This window comes from Syngnathoides biaculeatus, chromosome 21 (genome assembly GCF_019802595.1).
Source record: "Syngnathoides biaculeatus isolate LvHL_M chromosome 21, ASM1980259v1, whole genome shotgun sequence".
Lineage (NCBI taxonomy): Eukaryota > Metazoa > Chordata > Actinopteri > Syngnathiformes > Syngnathidae > Syngnathoides > Syngnathoides biaculeatus.
Genome location: NC_084660.1, coordinates 2,034,167 through 2,038,609, shown reverse-complemented (window position 1 = coordinate 2,038,609; position 4,443 = coordinate 2,034,167). Strand labels below are relative to the sequence as shown.

Sequence of the window (4,443 nt, the reverse complement as noted above, 5' to 3'; positions counted from 1 at the left end):
AGAACAATAGATTTTTCATGTTTCAGATTTTTGATCCACATTTATTCCAATCGAAGGCTAAATCCAACTCAGAAATTAGAACCTTGGCTAGCTGTAAAATATTATTTCCTCCACAAATGTGGTGGAGAAGGATCAGCACAAATTTGCACTTTTGCTTTATCTAAAATAATCATGAGTGAAAATGGAGTAGGCGACAGGGGAGGTCCAAGGAAGCTCCTCTGCAGCCCACCACAATTTCGCGATTTGGAATTGGAGAGCCTTTTTTTTAAAAAAATAAACTAGAGTTGTAGATGAATAATGACTGTACAAATGTGATGGCCTTCATTTCAAATACAGAGTCACCATGTCTAACAAACTGTAATGAAATTGGTTTAAAAGAAACCTGCGATTGAGCTAGCAAGGAGTCGAACCTAGAACCTTCTGATCCCAAGTCAGACGCGTTATCCATTACGCCACTAGCCCAGTGGTCAAGAGAAGTCATCTGCAAGCCCATGTGTATTATTGTTACTCACACGCACTGTTCAAAAGCAGCAGTACTAAAAGAGTGCAACTGCAGGGATGCATTCCTGCCAGGACCCAGAACTGAAGTGGGGTTGCTGCAGCCACAACGTAGAGTACTCACCACTACACAATCACACGTTGTCTCGACAACCTGTCACGAAAGCTGTCTGTCTAAATCTGTTGACTGGCGAGGGTGAAAGGAGAACCTGCAGGACTCAGCACCAGCACTCCACCGAAACAATGTTGGAGGCTTGGTCGGCATTAAACTGTCGATCAAGAAGATCAACAATTTCCGCCTTTTGCCCAAAGTTTGCTGGGAAAGACGAGAGCACTCCAGTAACCCTTGGCAGGACAAATTGGAAAATGGATGGATGAGGCATGAAACAAAAAATGAACATCACCTTGATAGCAGTCCGGTGGTATAGTGGTTGGTATAGCTGCCTTCCAAGCAGTTGACCTGGGTTCAGTTCCTGGCCAATGCAATTCTTTACCACAATCTCACCTTGTATGGAGTGGATGAAACTGTTGTGGTGATCATTTGACCTGGAGGCTTTTTTTTTTTCCTGGCCACCCCTGGGTCAGCGCTCTGTTACGTCGACTGATTGACAAAGGTCTCCAGTCCCTTCACGCATCGGGATAGACCACACAATGTGGAGCTTCCGTTCGCGAATTTGTCACTGGGTGGCCAGCTGTTATGATTGTTCTCGTCAGATCAACGTCTGCTGGATGCCTGGGTGGGTCGACATGGATCGTCTGGCTCAGCTCCATTATCCCTTCTGAGCATGTTAGCATTTTAGCATGTGATCCAGTGGATTCTCATGTTTTCACGAACTCAATATGTGTGTTTATGGATGTGTGTGAGTGGTGAGTGTGTGTCTGTATGTGTGTAAGTGAAAAGAGGATGATGTGTGTGTCCATTTATACACTCCATCTCCATGGCAATAGGGATGCTGTCAAATGAAGTTGACGTAGCATTAAACAGCGAAGGTACCACAAGATATATGTGTGTCACTGATTCCATACCCGGCTATCTCAGTCGGTAGAGCATGAGACTCTCAATCTCAGGGTCGTGGGTTCGAGCCCCACGTTGGGCGACTGGCTTTTGGAGTGGATAACATTTATCAAATGATTCACTGGATATCCAAATCTACCCACTGGTAATGTCTTTGATTGAGCTTCTCAGCCATCGACCTCTCGGTCATATGCGAAAGTTGAATTGAGGCAATGGGACTCTATCGTAACTTTAAAAGAACTGACATCTTCACCCAACCATTGTCATTTTACATTTGCACATGATGCACGGCCACACACTCTTCTTCCTAGTGTACCTTGCACCACCCCCCTCTGCTCTTAAAGGGGTACACTCATAAATACAATTGTTACAATCCTTACACAGCTTATCAATGTGATTTATAATGACAGTGTGTTTATGTGCCGGCGACCATCAGATATTTTTAGGCATAAAAAAATGCCTCGGTTGGCAAGCATTGTTGGCGAGCGCACATAAGTGGGGAGAAATGAAAAAAATCAAACCTGGAGACCAAAAAAAGTTGGAACACACTTCCCGTCACACCGTGTGAGTATTGCTGTACTGAGAATGTTTGGCTCGACCAATGGATGTGAAAAGTCTTACATTTAATAAAACATTAAGACCAACCAACGTTCACCCATAATGGATGGAAGTCTCAAATGCTGCATGAAATTTAATTTAATGACGTATGAAACAGATGACAAAGCCATCATCAAAGAAGTCACATTAATGGTAAGAAGTACTTTTGTCATCATTGATTAGCAATATCATCATGTCATTTAATTGAATTGAGAGACTTATGGTACTCTTAAAGTGTCGGTTTCACATAAAATGCACAAATACATTTAGATTTAGTTTTCAAAATATTGTATGGGTCTTTTGGAATTGTCATGCTCCTGGATTCCAGCCAGGGCTGGGCGTGGCCAGCTAATCTGAAGGTGCACACCTGCGCCTCATGACCTTTGATTAAGACCCAGTACATATAGGACCCGGGGGACGACAGAGACTTTGCTAGATCGTTGCCTCTCATGCCTCGTTCCCGCACTACCGTACTCCTGACGTCTACCTCCCGTGTACCGACCAACGCCTGTCTCCCGACCTACCCCGTAAGCCTGCCGTTACTGATCTTGCTACTTGTTTGGACTGACTCCCTGGTAACCGACATTGGAACGAATAAAGGCACTGCTTACCTCTCACCTGAGTCGTGCATTTGGGTCCACCCCCGAGTCTCGTCCGTGACAGGAATTACATTTTAAAATTAGAACTCTCACCTGAGTCCTCTCGAGGTTCAAAAAAAAAGGAGGAAAGCCCCCAAATTCAGACAGCTCAAATGAATCAAGAATATTTCCCTCAGGTTCACCAACCGAACTGTCCTTTTTAAACATTGTTTTACGGTCAACACCAAAACCACAATGAATAAAAGATTGCAGGAAAGACCAACTCCAAGAGTCAAAAATAAAAACATTGAAAAGACTCAAACTACTGATGTAAAAGAAGATCTTAAATCATGAGAAATACCAGAACAGGCTCCCTTTTAACAGCTTTTAATTGGAGATGCCTTGCACGTTTTAAACTTTTAAAATAATTCCTATGACTCTAAGAGTATCAACAATAAACGTTAGAAGAATAAAATCTAAATTCAGAGCTCAAAGTGTTTTATGATTTCTTCAAACTTTTAAGTCCGATGTGTTTTTCATCCAAGAATGTGGTTTACCCTTTTTAAAATATTCCAAAGAGTGGGAGGATATGTGGCCACTCCCGTCGTTTTGGAGTGGGTCAAATGAAAATAAAAATGATGGAGTGGCTATATTAATAACTAACTCTCACGTTGAGGTAAAGGGGAGCACAGTGGTTAAACATGGAAGAGCACTACTTGCATTATTAAAAAACTTGTACAAGATCACTTTAGGAGGTGCCAGTCGTCCATGGGGGGAAAACTATGGGAGAATGCGAGAACACATTCACTCAACTCCGTACAGGACACACGTTGCCCTTTTCAATGTTTTATGGATGAATTTGTCTACTCGATAGTGACTCGTATTCTCAAGGTTTGCTTTTGCCAAAGTCGCCCAGATGCGCAAATTCACTCATTCCTCATCAGTGTGTGAGTTTCCAACTTACCATAGATGTCTTTACTTCCTTCGGCTTCTCGTCAACCCTCAGCCTCCAGTCACAAAGCCGAGACCCAGTCCCGGAATTGAACTCACGACCCCTGGTTTACTAGACCAATGCTCTAACCACTGAGCTATGGAGCCTTTGGCTGTGACCTTGGGAGAAAAGCCTGCACTCTACGTTCCTCTGTTGGTTGATTAGATTCATTTCAGGGAGAAGTTGTGTTGTTGGGTCTGGTGAGGAGACAGGATTCAAAACTAGACTGTGGAAATCAGAATCTCTCACTGGTTGACAGCCTGAACTGGGACTAGATTAAAAGTCTGATGCTCTACCAAGTGAGCTACTCAGGTCACATCTTTGCAGCTGTTTGTAGTCCATTACTACTTTGATTTATAGCAACTACCCAAAACCAGGATGCTCCAAGTGCCATGGTTTCTCGGTGAGGATCAATTGATTAGGATGTAAACTCATAGCTGGTTCACTGTTCCACGGCCAGGACAAAAACCACAATGTTCCTCTTAAATCTGAGAGTCAACTTCCCTGTGGATGCTCCTCTCGAGAACACCTGAATCAAACTTATCAGGGAGGCTGAGGAGTGTTATCTCCCTGTGGTTGGAACACAGCATGTAGCTAGAGCATTTAGGAATTCAGGGCAAATCTCGCAGAGCCGTGCCACCGGGGATCTTTTTAACCACCTCAGTGAGCTCAAACACAGAGATAGGAGAGTCCGCCTCAGAGAACCCAGACTCTGTTTCCTCATGGAAAAGCGTGACAGAGGAATTGAGTAGGTCTTCAAAGTA

General features: G+C 43.6%; 2 non-coding genes across 2 annotated transcripts; one reads left to right on the top strand and one right to left on the bottom strand.

Moving 5' to 3' along the window:
- Positions 1–389: 389 nt before the first annotated feature.
- On the bottom strand, positions 390–462 carry trnap-ugg (transfer RNA proline (anticodon UGG)). The gene has a single exon. It is a non-coding gene; the product is annotated as a tRNA-Pro (tRNA).
- Positions 463–1,522: 1,060 nt separating this feature from the next.
- Positions 1,523–1,595, top strand: trnae-cuc (transfer RNA glutamic acid (anticodon CUC)). Its single transcript has one exon. It is a non-coding gene; the product is annotated as a tRNA-Glu (tRNA).
- The last annotated feature ends 2,848 nt before the right edge of the window (positions 1,596–4,443 follow it).